Source organism: Paroedura picta, chromosome 11, assembly GCF_049243985.1.
Source record: "Paroedura picta isolate Pp20150507F chromosome 11, Ppicta_v3.0, whole genome shotgun sequence".
Taxonomy (NCBI): Eukaryota; Metazoa; Chordata; class Lepidosauria; order Squamata; family Gekkonidae; genus Paroedura; species Paroedura picta.
In genome coordinates, this window is record NC_135379.1 from 5,015,759 (window position 1) to 5,032,374 (window position 16,616).

Consider the following 16,616-nt stretch of genomic DNA (forward strand, 5'->3'; position numbering starts at 1 on the left):
GCAATGCGGTATCTCTTGGGATGTCTCAGAGCCAGGAAGCGAAGCCCTTATTCGATGCCCAAAGAGGCTCTAGTAATTCCTGGGATGCATCTGGTAGGGCAGGCATCCCTCCTCTCTGGCGGTGGATTACAGAGGCTCCAGAGAGAGTGCTGAACGAGCTCGCCCTGTCTCCAGTGGGCTTAGCTTGGGCACGTCCCTGGACAGAGACGGAAGTGGCACTTGTTTGCTTTTGTGTCCGGGGCTTAGAAAAACGGCGGCTCAGTGCTCAATCAACTGTTGCTCGGTCTGACGGAAGCCATTCCAAAGGCCCGCTAGAATCCACAAGCCCAGCAGATTTCTCCTGGGATAGAGAGCTCGAAGGGAAATGCGTGCACACGGAAGCTTGTCCTTGGAATCAAATCGTGCCAGTCTTAAAGGTACCGCTCAGACAGGGTTTCACGGAGTCCTCGGTTTTCAAAACAGCCTAGGAAGGGTTTTGTCAATTGGGTAGGAGTTAGTTAGTTAGTTAATTAATTAATTAAAATTATCATGTGATATGACCACATACGGTCATGTTGACCTGCTCCCCCTCCCCCTATGGCCAATGATGGTCTGGGGAGGGGAGGGACCATACCAATCCTTGCTGGCCAAGACTCATTGCATGTGGTGGCAACTGAAGTCCAGAGAGGTAGGAATTCTCTTTTTAACTTAACTGTGTGTGGGGAGCAGCACAGACCTGCTCTGTCCCTGTCCCTGGGGTTGGAAGTGGAGGCAATGGAGTGTCATAGGCCTGTCCCAGCCCTGTTTCTGCAGGATCCCTTGCAGGTTCCCATTATTGAAGAAGATCCAACTGGTAGCAAGCCCAGGGTGCAGCCATGGTTCTGTTCGCAAGCCATCTTAAAATATGTCTTCCCTGTTGCTTCCTGTGCTGGGGGAGTGGGATGCTGATGTCCCATCCAGTGGGAGTGTCTGGGTGGTGTCACTTCTGGGGGCGGGGCAGAAAGATGTGGCCGGCTGACATCACTTCCAGGGTTTCTCAAAGCCTGAAGAATGTTTCAGGGGGTTCTCAACGGTAAAACGGTTGAGAAAGGCTGGCCAGTTTGGTGTAGTGGTTAGGAGTGCGGACCTCTAATCTGGCGAGCTGGGTTTGATTCCCCGCTCCTCCTCCACATGCAACCAGCTTGGGTGACCTTGGGCTCGCCACGGCACTGATAAAGCTGTTCTGGCCAAGCAGGAATCTCAGGGCTCTCTCAGTATCACCCACCCCACAGGGTGTCTGTTGTGGGGAGAGGAAAGGGAAGGCGACTGTAATCCCATTTGAGGCTCCTTTGAGTAGAGAAAAGCGGCATATAAGTACCAACTCTTCTTCTTCAGTAATATCAGCGCTCTCTCAGCCTCACCCACCTCACAGGGTGTCTGTTGTGGGGAGAGGAAAGGGAAGGCCACTGTCAGCCGCTTTGAGCCTCCCTTTGGGTAGAGAAAAGCGGCATATAAGAACCAACTATTATTATTATTATTATTATTACTATTATTATTATTATTATTGGATCTGTCTCACTCCATTGGTTTACTCACCTGATACATTGCAGGGTTATCTTAGGGCTTTGGATGTCCCTGCAGCTGCTGATGCTCAGGAATATCCTTTGCCATGGGTCACAATAGACTCAACGGTTCCTTTTCTTCCTACCTGGCTGTGGAGAAATCCACGGCGTGCCGCCAATATGAAGCCGGTTTTACGGTGCCCATTTAGGTTGTATCTGCACAGAAGCTATGATTCTTCAAGATACTTTGGGGAAAGCCTAGACAGTTAAACAGATATAAAACCTGATTTACATTTGCTTTGAGTGCATATAGTCTCCCAGGATAACAGAAAGAAATACCTAGGACACATTTCCCCCACAAATTACACTCCATAAGCTTATTTGTCAAATACGATAAATGATATTTTTTAAACCCAAAGGATGTGGTTCTTTCTCACCTTACATCCTTACAGTGCTTCCCAGTAGGGCCTGTGGTTTTTCAATAGCCACAAAAAGCGTAGAAATCTGGCCTCGAATCCTGTTCCAGACACCAGACTCTATGAAGAATTCCATCTATACTTATGGAACATTATTGTATTTGCTGCAACAAAGTGAACACCAGCAGTGGTGCTTCCAGTCTCCTGAGGTGAAGGGTCATATGTCAAGCTGAGAGAGCGCTGATATCACTGCCCGGTCAGAACAGTTTTATCAGTGCCGTGGCGAGCCCAAGGTCACCCAGCTGGCTGCATGTGGGGGAGTGGGGAATCGAACCTGGCATGCCAGATTAGAAGTCAGCGCTCCTAACCACTACCCCAAGCTGGTTCTCACACCAATAGTCCCTTCCTATGCCCTGACGGGATCCTATGGAGACTTCCTACTCCTTTGAGCACCCTTCCTCCCAGCACCAACAGAATGAAGACTGAACAACAGTTAGCTAGAGGGGTCTCTCTCTCCCCCCTCTCTTTCTGTACAATGTTCTTCCTCTTCTAAATAAAGCTATTTTATTCTTTTAAGCACTCAGTGCTGCACTCTCCCACAAAATTCAACTCGGCCAGCCTCCAGTTCTCCCCGATCTTAACCAAGGCATGCTTTCTTCCTGGAATCCACAGGTGTCATGGATGAGTTCGTCCATTGGCTTCAAGATCCAAAGCCATCGGGGAAAAGGGAAGGAATTTTTGCTAAGTGTAAGGCAAAACGGTTGCTGCTGCTGCTGTAATCTACCTAGGCGGCAGGAGAGAGAGGGGCTGGGAAGTTCCAGACGTCGGGGGCACCCACCAGAATTTAGCCGTGGAAAAAGAGCAAAGCTTTAAAAAATGGCCGTAAAAAAGGTGAAAGGCAATTCCACAACTCAGACTTACGGGAATTTTAAAAAACTAAAATCTACATTTTAAAACCATCAGCGGAGTTTAAAATATTACGTGTTTTTGATTTTTCCGAGAAGAAAAAGACTGCAGGTCTGGCTTGTTAATTTGTCTGTGGACGGGGGTATGTTATACGGGGATATATATTTTGAAAGGTATTACAGGTCTAGACGAAGGGGCTCAGTTACTGAGGCTGAGTACAATGCATGCCCCAGTGCAACTAAGGGCAGACTCCAAGGAGCCAGCTTGGAGTAGTGCTTAAGAGTGGCAGCTTCTAATCCGGAGAGCCGGCTTCGATTCCCTGCTCCTCCACAAGCAGTCAGTTGGGTGATTTGGCTAGTCCTATGAGAGCTGTTCTCCCAGAACAGTTCTGTCAGAGCTGTCTCAGATCCACATATTGTTGTGTAGAGAAGAAGGGAAGGCAATTGTAAGCCACTTGGAGACTTCTTTGGGCAGTGAAAAGCAGGGTACCAAAGGGAAGGCAATTGTAAACCGCTTTGAGACTTTGGGTAGTGAAAAGTTGGGTACAAAAAACAGGTCTTATTTATGACAAAAGGAGATGGGAAGAAGCAACCACCAAGTCTGGCTCTGTGTAAAGTATGTGATTATAACATAAGGGATCGTCTGCAAGGCTTCTGGTATTATTTCTCCAAATGGTTAACGGCTTCCAGGTAGACATATTAATCCCAGACTTTTTCCTGTAAACCAGCACCTGGTTGTGTGGTCCAAGCTATTTTTACTGTTGCCAGTCAAAGAAATTCCTAGAGTGTCACCGATTCCATAACATCACTCCAAAAGAGGATGTGACATCACAGCATTGCATGATGCCCATTTCTGAAGCCTTCACCTTCCTGTTGCTCCCCAAAAGAGTCTGCAAACAGGTGAGAACAGCAAATTGATTCCTGTCTCTCACCTTCACTGAATCCTCTTGTAGAGGAATCCCTATTGAAAGACTTTGCAGAAGGAATACGGAGGTATTCCCGCTAAATATGACCTTGGATTAGCCTGCATTACTATATGTCGGACTGGGTGACTCAGCATATCTGGTCACCGGGGGGCACTACATCACTGTAAGGGTGTCTAGGTGTTATCTCCTTGAATGGGATGCTTCGCTTTGTCTTAACCTGGGTCCTGCCCTCATGCCCTTCCTCTCCCTTTGTCCTCTCTCTTCCTCCGCATGGCCTTCCATGGAGATAAAAGTCCCTCCTGTAGGTACAATGTCTTCATGCCTCCCACACACGATGCTGGATTAGCTGGCTATTTGTGAGATGGAAAATACTCCTCAGATTTGACCTCCTTTCTCTTCTTTTTACTGTTATCTGAACGTGGACCGGATCTACTTGAACAAATGTAAGTTTTTACTTTTTTGTTTGTTTGCAGTGTACTTCTTGGGAGATTTATTTACTTCACTCAGTATCATGTTCTATGACTGGGCAAAACTCGGCTATATTAACCAAATATCCCCGTGGTATAGTCCTTGTTATGCTTTTTCTTGGGGAAAGAAACATACACAGAAGACAGACACGGCTGTGTAATCAAGCTCTGCTGTTTTCCATTTGGTACTGAAAGCATCCAACATGGAAAACAGCTGGGTTTTTAAGTTCCCCAATATTGGCAGAGCCCGGCTCTTGGTAGTAGACAATTCATCTGTCATTAAACCTTGATGAATGGTAGAGGTAGCTGCAGGTTGAAGCCAGTTTTTTAGATTACGCATTTCAAGAAATGCTGCTTTTCCTCGCTCCGAGACATCAAGCATTTTGAGATGGTGGGTCGTTTTTTGGTTTTTTTTTACCAGATCGCTTCAGAAGCAACCGGTGAAAAATCTATCGCTTTGTCACAAAACTCCCAATGCTTGTTCAAGCATCAGTATTTACACAAACACAAGGCTAGGTTTTTTTTCCCCCCACATACCCCAAAAGATGACGTGGTCATCTCACATTCATATACATTGGGGAGGGACCTTGGCTCAGTGGCAAGCATCTATTCAACATGCAGGATGGCCCAGGTTGGCATCTCCAGTGAAATGGAGCAGGGAGCAGGTGATAAGAAAGATGAAAAGGAGTCCCTACCCTTTAAAAGAGAGCCCTGTGCCCCTGGGTGTCCTCTTTCCTGCTCCAGAGACACTGACATCACCCAGCTATCCCACCCTGTGTGTAAAAAGCATGCACCTCCGTGATATATAACAGTATTCCATCGAGAGCAATGGCAGTCGGAAGCAGTGAAGGCACAATCAGAGGAGGGTGTTCATTGCAGGCTGTCTAGTCCCACCCCCTGCTCAATGCAGGATCCGCCTCAAGCATCTGTGATAAGTCTCTGTCCAGCTGCTGCAAGAAGAAGAAGAGTTGGTTCTTATATGCCGTTTTTCTCTACCTGAAGGAGTCTCAAAGTGGCTTCCAATGGCCTTCCCTTCCCTCTCCCTACAAAAGACACCTTGTGAGGGAGGTGAGGCTGAGAGAACCCTGATATTACTGCTGTGATGATCCCAAGGTTGCATGTGGGGGAGCAGGGACTCAAACCCGGCTCACCAGATTAGAAGTCCGCACTCCTAACCGCTACGCCAAGCTGGCTGAAGACCAGCAGTGAGGGGGAGCTCCCCACCTCCTGAGGCAGCCGAAGCCACCACTGAACTACTCAGGCTGTGAATTTCCCCTCCTGCCGATATCTAGCCAGTATCGTTCTCTATATAGTTTAAACCTACTACTGTGGGTCCTCTCCTCTGCCGCCAACAGGAACCGCTCCTTGCCCTCCTCCAATTTCACGCCCCTCTGCTCAGCAGGGGCCAATGCAACACAGCCCCCTCCCCAAAGCCGGACTTTTCTCCATTGGAGCTGCTGTCTTGTCATCTGAAGATCAGGTTGACTAGGACCGTGTTTCCGACCTGCTTGCTTCTCATCGGCTCAGCCTGCATATATATTTGTAATAAACCAATATGACACCAACTGGGACCAGTTTCGTGCCATTCAGGACAGGCAACCTTTTCTCACGGAAGGAGGGCGGGCAGTTTTGAGACAGCTCTTGCCGAAAGAACGCTGGCTTCTGCTCCCTGCCCTGCATCTTCCGGAGGTTTTCCTCCGCAAGAGAATGTTTCCTCTCTTCCCCTCCTCTCCCCGCCTCTGCAGCTGAATTTTGGGCACTTTAACGTGTAAAAGGCTAAAAATGGATAATGAGTTTTCGGTCAATTGCTTTTGACTGTCAATAGAAAGCCCGCATTACCATCCCACAATATCATTATGCAATCAATAGCAATTAGTGTGTAGCCATGCCCGGGATTTTAATCATTCCCATCCAAATACCCATCATCGCAAGGTTGCATGTAAATATCTGGAAACGCGGCAGGGCTTGCCAAATGGATGGAGTCCTTCCTTCTGCCAAAGGGATCCAGGAGATCTCGGGGATGTTTATTTATTTATCTATCGGAGGGATTCCCAATCAGGGTTCTGGGGGACCCCAGGGTTACGCCACAGCTCTTCTGATGTTCTCATCAGGGGAAGGCCTCTATGCCTCGTTGCCGGTTCTTCAGAGGAACTGGCTGGCTACTCTGTGGGACTGGATGTTGGACTAGATAGACCACTGGTTTGATCCTGCAGGGCTCTTTTGATGATCTTATCACAGGAAGGTCTCTGGCTCCATGGCTGTAGTTGGCCCTCCAGAGCAACTGGTTGGCCAGTGTGTGAGACAGGAGGCTGGACTAGAAGGACTATCGGTCTGATCCAGCTGGGCTCTTCTTATCTTATGACTATCTCAAGGTCCCCTAGCAAGCTTCCATGGCATCGTGGAGATGTGAGCCTAAGTCTACCAGATCCTAGACCAGGGGTAGTCAAACTGTGGCCCTCCAGATGTCCATGGACTACAATTCCCATGAGCCCCTGCCAGCATTCGCTGGCAGGGGCTCATGGGAATTGTAGTTCATGGACATCTGGAGGGCCGCAGTTTGACTACTCCTGTCCTAGACTGACACTCTAATCACTACACTGCACTGGCTCTTAATTACACAGGCAAACAGAAACAAAGAACCAAGAACAAGCACAGTATACCTGATTCTGGGCTAGTCATGAAATGAGCCCAGCTCAGCGAGGGTCCGAAGGCCAAATTAGACTTTGCTTTTTTTTAAACAGTTGAATCTCTGGGCTCCCAGACCAAGCTCGGTTCCCAGAAGCTACACAGCTGCTGTGGGAAATGGCTTTTTAAAAACCACAAACAGTCAGTTTGGGCAAAGAACACCCCTGAGAGGGGAGAAAGGGGTCCTGCCTCCCTGCCCCTGGCTGTTTACTGCATGAAAACCATGCTGCAGGGCAGTGATTTCCCTGGTTTTGCTTCTCCATGTGGAGAGTTCTGCGCATGGCCGGGAGCGCTCCAAGGGATGAAGGGATCATGCATCGCAGTTTATAAAACAGTGAGTTTGTGCCGTTTCAGTTCGCCTGGGAGAAGAAACACCAGGATTAACTGTTCAGCCGCTGCATCATTTGATCATCCAAACTTTCTGCTCCTCTGTCTGGACGGCGGTGGCCTTGCTGAATTCACACACACTGGAAGAGGAATGGGAGGGGACAGCTGAATCTGCTGCACTCCCCCATGTGACTTCCGGGGCCATGACAGGGAGGCGTGGCCAACTGACATCACTTCCGGGGAAGCTTGAAGCTTGAAGACTATTTCAGGGTGTGCTTCATGGTCAAAAGATCAAGAGAGGCTGGTTGGGGGGAAGGATTCTGATGAACCCTTGTGGAGATGCATCTAGCGTGGACCCCAAATGGTGACTCTGTAATTGTATTTTCACAGGAGGCTTTTTTTCCTGGAAGCTCTATGAGCAACATGGATCCTCTCCTTATCTCCCAAAGAACACGCGAGTCAGAGCAAGCGTTCCAGAGGCACTCAGTTGTCCCCGACGGAAAAGACTCGTGCAATCGGCAGGGCTGACGGGTGAGTTGCCAAAGCAGTTATCGGAGTCACGGCACTTCATCGACTCTGTCATCGTGGGAGGCTGTTATGCAGCCAACGGTCGCTGCCGGCCGAGTATATCATGGTTGTCCTGGCTGACTGTAGTGCTTGCAGCCGCCAGATTGCTCTCACGCAGGGTGGGGATGTCAGGCAGAGCTGCCAGGTTTCGACTGGGAGATGTCCCCGCTTCACCTTATCCCTTCTCTTTCACTGCTGAATGAGACAAGACAGAAATCCCTGACTTCTGACAGACCACTGGACTCCTGTTTATGGTAGCAGTCGAGAGCAGGATTCCCAGCACTGCCTCAGCAAATTCCAAGAAATCTTAGAGATGGCAGCTCAAGTGGACAAACTTTGGGAGGGATGTGATGTCACTTCCTGGTGACGCTCTAGGCTGTCTCCCCGAGGTTCTGTTGTCTTTATCACAGATAAGGGAAATTCCTAGAGCATCACAATATGGAGGCCATTTTTTTTCTCCTGCTCCTCAGTTACTCAAGGCTGGGAAAGTGGGGCTGGGTGCAGGCAAATCCCCACCAGTATATGGGAGGCCTTATTAGCTGGTAGAAAAATAGGCCAGAGGGAGGGGACATAGAATCATAGAATCATAGAATTGGAAAGGACCTCCTGGGTCATCAAGTCTCAACAGGATGTAGCAAAACTGCATTGCCTTATTTTCTGGTTTTAACAATGATGAGAAAGTATGGGTGGGGTGCATGCTTATAACTATTATGTATGGGGTTGCCATTTCCAGTTTGGGAAAAACCTTGAGACTTTTGGGATGGAGCCTGCAGAGGGTGGGGTTTGGGGTGGGGAGGGTCTTCAATGGGGTAGAATGCTGTCCACCTTCTACATGGCCATTTTCTCCAGGGGAACTAATCTCTGTTGCCTGGAGGTGAGATGTAATTCTGGGGGCTCCCCGGAATTGGCTGATGTGGCTGATAAGGGGGGGCGCGTGTAAGGAAATAGGAACAGCCTAAATTTGAAATATCCTCTTTTGAGAGGCACAGTGCGTGTGCGTCTTTTGCCAGAGGCAGGGGATTATTTTGGAAATCTGGGCAGTCAATAAACTTGAAGAGATGAGATATTGTCAAACACGAGGGTTGTTTTAATAAAGGGAACTAAAGAACAACGCAATTATTCAGGCAGCATCTTATGTCCCTTTCATTGTTGGGAGCTCCTTAAGCGATGAATGAGCCCCAGGGCCTTGTTCCTCACAGATAACAATAAAATTACCAGAAGATAAAATGACCCCCCACAGACACATACACAAATGCTCAACAGCTAAGCTGATCTTGTTTTTCTGTGCTGCATTTATTGCATGCATTACAATGGAACACACTGCTCCCCCCCCCATGATATTGGTGTGTGGTTGTGGAGTTGCAGGGCAGTGAAGTCCCTGCTCAGTGAGTTAGTTCTGTTTGCCTGCAAAGGTGGGGTGAGCATTTAAAGGCAGCGGCTGGCACACCGAATAGCTGATAATGACAGGTGCCCCACCCACTCCCTTTAAATCCTTCTCCTGCTTGGGGAGGGATTTAAAGGGAGCAGGCGGTGCATTATCAGCTGTTCGTCACCCACCCTACCCCACCTTCTCAGGTGCTGCGGGGGGGGTGCATTTAAATGGACTAAATCCTAGTTGAATCACCGAATCATGATTCAGCCATCCTGACCCAGACGGTTTGAATGCAAGGAATGGATGGGTTCAGCTCAGATGACGTGGATAAGTACCGAAGTCAGCGTTGATTCGGGTTCTTTTCGGCTTATCCGAGCCAATCTGCAAATCTGAGGCCTGCAAATCTGAGCGTTTCCAGATCCCAGAGCGAGAGGAAACTCTTGTTGATTTCCCGAGAACAGCTAAGGGCAGGTGATTGTCCCGGCAGTGATATGCCTTTTATGCTTTCATGTAATAAAAGTCTTTGACATCCTCCAAAAGAGGAGGCTTAATTTCTGTCACAGACATCGAGCTCATGATCAAGGTGCCCCAGTGACACTGGCAGATAAAACAATCGCACACTATATTCTCCTGTCACCTTTCTCTGCACTGATCAATAGAGACAGAAAAGAAAATATTGCTTGGGAAATGAAACCTGTAACCTAAGTGGGTTGCGTTGTGTCGGTTGCGGGCATGATGGGAATTTTCTTCTCCCCTGAAATCTACCATGTTGCCTTGCTGGCTTCTTTGGGCAAATTCAGTGTTGGTTTGTTGGTTTATTCATATCATTTAACACGGGCGACCAAGGTAGTTCATGCCACAGTTCCCCGCTACTATGTACGAGTGGAAAAGTTGGACAATAAAGAAAGTTGGACAATGGAGAAACCTCTTGATGAGGAAGTCATGCCCTCAGTTTGCGAGGTCGAGAGAGCTCTGAGAGAACTGTGACTGGCACAAGGTTGCAGGTGGAGGAGGAGTGGGGAATCGAACCCAGTTCTCCCGATTAGAGGCTGCCACTCTTAACCCCTACACCAATCCGGATCAAAGCAGAAATAAAACAAGCCACATTGTCATCCTCCCTCTGATCACTGTCATTTCGAATAAGCTTTTTCAGTCAGGAGGGGCCTGGCCCCACAATTTAGACAAAGACACGGCTTCCCTGTCAGTTAATTGATCCGGCGGTGGTAACCGCAGCGCTAAATTCATGTTCCAAATACATCCCGCTGGGAAGCAGGTGAATTATCGGGCCAACACCTGTGCGTGTTAAGGCTACCCTCGCTTCTTTTACATGGATAATCCAAGGAAGCACCTGTAGTTAAGACGGAGTCTCCTTAGAAAACCTTAGCGTAACAGTGACATTTCTTTGAAAGTGGCGTGCTGGCCATTTATTCTCAAAAGCTCTGTTGCTCTGGGAAGGGCAGTGGGTGATGATGGCTGGTGTGTTTGCATCAGTGTACCTCTCTGCTTTCAACCAAAGAAACAGAAGGTGGGGAAAGGCTAGAGGCTCTCCTAGTTTCACAGGGCCACAGAGAACGCAAGCCGCAACCAAGCATGCTGAGAACATCAACAGGCACCTGTGCTATAGAACAGGGGTAGTCAACCTGTGGTCCTCCAGATCTTCATGGACTACAATTCCCATGAGCCCCTGCCAGCGTTTGCTGTCAGGGGGTCATGGGAATTGTAGTCCATGAACATCTGGAGGACCATAGGTTGACTACCCCTGCTATAGAATATTCCGATGTGGTGTCGTGGTTAAGAGCGATGGACTCTAATCTGGAGAACCGCGTTTGAATCCCCATTCTTCTGCATGAAGCCAGCTGGGTGACCTTGGGCAAGTGACAATTCTCTCAGAGCTCTCTCAGATTCAACTGCTGTGGGGAGAGGAAGGGAAAGGTGTTTGTCACCTGCTTCGGGACTCCTTTGGGTTGTGAAAATCAGGCTACGAAAAGCCAGCTCTTCTCTCCTTTTTAAATTTGTTCCCGAGCACAATGTTATGGCAGGCCGTCTGGCAATGGCACAGTTGCTACATGGTCAGGCTGTTGCCATTTGCAGCTGGTTTTGACCGCTGCATGAATTAAATCCTCTCGTTCACTGGAGAAGAGGCTAGATCCCCCGGGGTCACTGAGGGGCCTTGGAGAGACCAACTTGTATGTCAGTGCACGGAGTCGCTTGGAATTACTGGTGCCTGAGGAGTGGTGTCTATTTCTGAACTGGTTGAAACTGGACTGGTTGCACTGCTTGCTTTTTGCACCTGTGCAGCCAGCTGCATCTGTTCCAGAACAGATAGCAAGTTTATCTGGGTTCATGGACAGGCACCAGAGGTGTAGAGAGGTACCAAAGTAATCAGCCTAAAATCTTATAACGACTCCCTGCCCTTTTCACATGCACCTTTTGCAACTGAAGGCATGGCCTATGAGGAAGCAACCCAATTGTGCAAGGAAGCCGTGTGTGTGTGATGGCAGACTGGGCGCTTTTGAAATTGCTCAGGATCACGCAGCCTACTGGTTCCTGGCTTGCCACTGGCCCCTCGGATGGGAGCCAAACTGGAAAGCAGAGCTACTCAGAATAGCTAGGCAAGGCCCACTTTGAGGACCCTTCTGTGGATGTCATTTTAGGCCAGCGAGAATGGCTTTATGCTATGTGGGCGCCTCTGGCTTGTTTTTAATGTCAATCATTTGCTCTGGTTTTTATTGCATTGTTTTTCATTTTGTGAGCTGCCCGGAGCGGGTCGCTGCAGTGACAGCATATAAATTCTCGATTTTCTTAAAAAAAAAAAAAAAGCTATTAATTTATTGATATATTTAGTTTTTAATTTAAATCATTTCTATGCTGCCTTTCCAACCACTTTAAATGGGTTAGTCCGATTTAAAGGGGTTAATCTAGCCCCAATCACTTTCCAGACGGCGTGAGGTCATTTGGGGAGGGGCTGGGGCTCCTCTGTTTGAAAGGCAGAAGGTCCCAGGTTCAATCCCCAGCATCTCGAGTTAAATGTACCAAGCTGTAAATGATGGAAAGATTTCATCCTGAGACCCTGGGGTTTCTTGATGGCCCTGGAACGTGTGGGAATTAATTCCTGAGTTCGGTGGGAATTAATTAATTTTTAATATCATTTTTAAATGTGTTAAGCATTTATCGGGTGTTCTGACCATATTTGGTAAGGTCAACCCAACTGCCCCTCCCACACACCAATGGCCAATGAATGGGCCTGGAGGGGGTGGGAAGGGGAGGGGCCTGGGTGGGCGTGTCCACAGCTCTGCTTCCCATCCATATTCTGCATCATCATGCCACTTCTGGGGTTTCTCAAAGCCCGAAGAATGTTCCAGAGAAAGGCTGCCCTGCAGAGTTCCTGCCTGTCTGACCTGACAATACTGAATCAGACCATAGGTCTATCTAGGTCCCTATTGTCTGGACCAGCTACTGGTGGGTGGTTGGGGGACACTACAGTCTCTGCCTTGGTCTTCCATGATCCGAATGCCGCCATGTTGGCAGGAGATTTGGACAGGAGAGACCTGTTTCCCCACCCTCCATACATTCAGAGTGAATGCGCCAGGTTTTAATTCTTCATGATCTCACCCTACAGTTTTGTGGCTTTCTGTTTCTCGGAATCCCATCTCTCCCACCTCCACCCCCCAAATACCGGCCGGTTTAATTTGCCAGAGAGTGTTCAGCAAAGACAGGGTAGGTTTGCCTTGAAAAGTTATTTTAAGGGACATAAAAAAAAGAATACAACCGACATGTCGACACAAATCAAAATGTAACCCAATAAAGCTCGTTTTAACTCCTTGCCATTCTTCGGAGCCAATAAATCTCTCCTACTTCATTTCAAACGATCCGGTTTGTTATTCATCAGGCTTACTTTAAAAAAAAAAAGCTAATTAACTCAAGCAGTTTAGCAATCTTTCATACATTTAACATCCAACCCTGAGCCGAAGGCATTTTTTAACAATCCCAGAATTTGACACGAAACATTCGTGCTTCCAACAAAAATTCTGAAAGCATTTCGTGAAGGCCTGTGAGATTATTCTGTTCGTATATGTGCAATCTAGGGAAAGTCCAATGGTCTTCATTCTCATCTGCTTCAGTTGTCATTAGGAATGGACACAAAGCCATCTATGAAGTGAAATTTGTCACGAATTTTGTCCTGTCGGTGGTTCACGAACAGAAGTTTGTAATAGATCTACCGCCACCAACTTCTGTGATTTTTAAAGCAATGTGTGTGGTTCGTGGATGGAGCAAGAAGCAGGTTGAGAAAGCCGGCTTGAGGCGGATCCTGCCTTGAGCTGGGGGTTGGACTAGATGGCCTTTTTGGGCCCTTCCCTCTCTAGGATTCTATGAGTCCAGTTCAGCAGTGGAAGGGGCTGCCTAAGGAGATGGGGAGCTCCCCCTCACTGGCGGTCTTCAAGCAGCGTCTGGACTGATCCTTCTCCTGGATGCTTGAGGCTGATCCTGCCTTGAGCTGGGGGTTGGACTAAATGGCCTTTCTGGACCCTTCCCACTCTAGGATCCTATGATTCTAAGGCATTTTCTATTGGCAGCATCAGCAGTCATAGCTGGCTGGGAAGCATCCCTCTCTCTAAAGGGGCAAGTTTATCTTTGAACACGCTGAATATGTAAAAATATCAAGAGATTCATTGCAACCGAAGCAGGAGATGTCTTGTGGAAGAGGCTGATTTGGGCACCCAGGAGCTGAAACATCAGCCTCATCTATGGCCAGGTTATTTTTTGTTTGAAACTGAAACGGGACCATTGGCAGAGGCACAGCTCAACACACAAGTCTCTCTGAATGCACCATGACTGCTGGCGATCGTAGAGACCCCTCGGACAGGTAAGGGAGCGGGAAGCGAAAAAGGACTCAGGCAGGACGGGAAGAGAGAAGAACGGCAATCTTTGAATAAGATGGACTACTTTCGGAGAGGCGGTCATGCTGATACAATGTCACAAATGAGAAGGAGACGGGAAGAGAAAGGCATGGTAAATTGAGCACTGAGGCACTTAAAAGGCTGGTTATTTTCTGGCTAGTTGCTTTCTGATTGTCTCTTTAAAAAAAAGAAGAGCCCGAGAGATCAGCTTGGGGAAGAAGTCTATTCATTCAGAGCTTGTCATCCGCGCACACCCCCATTCTGAACTTTCCGTTTTTCGTCTGGCCATTATGACACGGGTTGCTGTGCATACATCAAAAACGAAAGGTGATGTCAGTGGTGCCCAGGTGGCATGTCCTTCTCCGGGTTACTAGTTTTGTTCACATCCTCACCCTTCTGACTGTTTTTTGTCCTACTAAACCTCAGTGCAGCTTAAGCCCAGAACAGGGGTAGTCAAACTGCGGCCCGCCAGATGTCCATGGACTACAATTCCCAGGAGCCCCTGCCAGCGAATGCTGGCAGGGGCTTCTGGGAATTGTAGTCCATGGACATCTGGAGGGCCGCAGTTTGACTACCCCTGGCCCAGAAGCACGAAACTATCCTGCACAGTTTAAAGCAGCATCAAATGATATGCGCATCCTTAACGAGAACATTGGCGTGCTAGCCTCGCACTAATTTAACGCCTGACCATATCAGCTGAGATGAGTTAGGTCGGCCGCTCCCTGCCTCAAAAGCCTTTGGAAACAGAGGCATCTTTCTTGTCTTTCTCAGCCTCCAGAAGGATGCGGCCCATTCTGTGCTGTGATGAGAACTCCATTAAAGCGGTGCCACCACTAAGAAGGCCCTGCTTTGTTTTTAGCTTGCTAAAGGTTACAGGCACTCCCAGGCAGGGCCACCAAATGATCTAAGCCAGCAGTATCCAGTGTGCTGCCCGTGGACGTCATATTACCTGCCAACCTCTTTCTTGGCACCTGCCGAGCATTTCGTAGAAAGTAGGAGGGGCTAGGTGGAGCTTTTGCCCAGCAAGACATTGGCATTTTGACTGACTGTTCAGATCTTCAAAAATGTTTCCTGCAATTACGATCGCAACACAAGAATCTTCACCGTGTGACTGAAGGTACCCTGTGGCAGCCATTTTGTGGCTGGCTCCACCTCCTGTGACAGCCATTTTGTGCCCTCTAAAGGTGCCCTCAGGATAAATAAGGTTGGGGACTGCTGACACTAACAAGCTAAAATAAAAAAAACAGGGTTGAGAGACTTTGGGAGTGGAGATTTTGGGGGTGGAGCCTGCAGAAGGTGGGTTTTTTTTGGAAGGGTGGGACTTTATTGGATTATAATGCCATACAGCCCCCCTTCTGACATTTTCTCTAGGGGGACTGATCTCTGTAGTCTGGAGATCAGTTGTAATTCTTGTAGTTTTCCAGTTCCCACCTGGAGGTTGGTGACTCTCCTTGACATCATTGGAACACTCAGTCAAAGAGGCACCGGTGAAGATGCCTGAAATCTGTGAGATCTGTAGCTGCATGATCCAACAGTGTATGAAGAATATACACCAAGGGGCATTGGGGGAGAGGTGCAGTCATCATATTTAGAACATATTTAGATCAGGAAGTTCTCAGTCTTTTAAAAACAATCTCCACTTGCTCAGTTGGAGACTTCCTGCTCCTCTAAGCACACCTTCCCCCCTGGGATGAATGAACAACAACAGTTATTCAGTTAGACTCTTGGGATTCTCTCTCTCTCTCTCTCCCTCTCTCCCTTACAAATTTGAACAAACTTTGGGTCTAGTAGGAGCTTTTAAGACCAACCAAGTTTCATTCAAGGCATGAGTTTTTGTGTGCACACCCCTACCCTCTCATACACAATGTTGTGGAATGGAAGCCATCCATTCATGCTAATTGTTTAAATTTCTACTCTGTCCTGTCTCGGGTGACTCACTGCTGACGGAAACTTCCCCAAGTCAATGTGATTTGGGACCAGTTCTGTCTGAGAGAGAGCTCTCTGCTTGAGAGGGTCCAAGGCAGCCTTGAGGAACAGAGACCACTCTGGAGCTCTTCACCCATGGCTGCTTTTCAGACCACGACCTTCCTTTCCTCTGTGCGAGGCTCAATGTCCCTTGAAAGGGCAACTTCCTTGCCTGTCAGGAATCAGCCATTCAGAGCTGCAAGAAGGCAGAAATCATTTTGGCAGCCAGATCCTCTCCCCGGCTGTGGCCGAGCCGGGAAACGTTGCAACTTGAAGGCCGTCGAGGCAGACAAAGGAGAAAACTTTGCACTTTCTCTGGATCGAGTAATAGTAGGGAAGGTGACCCGGTGAGCAAGAGAGAGCAAAACACCCAGCGATCCCCATATGAAGAATGCCCAACGAGTAGGGCATTTCCTCTGGGTGAAATTTGGGGCCTGGCCGTTTTGGAGCCGACGTGCCCCCTCCCTGTGGCTCCCCCACCCTGAGAAATACGCCTGATTCCTGAATGGATCAGCAGCTCTTTTTAATAGAGTGAGTCCGAGGGGCTGTAATGGACTCGAGCTGCTCT

The 16,616-nt window shown here is 48.4% G+C and overlaps 1 long non-coding RNA gene across 2 annotated transcripts in view; it reads left to right on the top strand.

The window, feature by feature from the left end:
* Positions 1–4,162: 4,162 nt before the first annotated feature.
* Positions 4,163–16,616, top strand: part of LOC143820818 (uncharacterized) — a 38,573-nt gene continuing 26,119 nt past the window's right edge. The window contains exons 1-3 of one of the 2 annotated variants that reach the window (XR_013225537.1): positions 4,163–4,210; positions 7,274–7,516; positions 7,637–7,777. This is a non-coding gene — a long non-coding RNA (uncharacterized LOC143820818). Of the gene's footprint in view, positions 4,211–7,095; positions 7,517–7,636; positions 7,778–16,616 lie in introns of those variants that run through there. The other variant, XR_013225536.1, reaches the window with a different exon arrangement.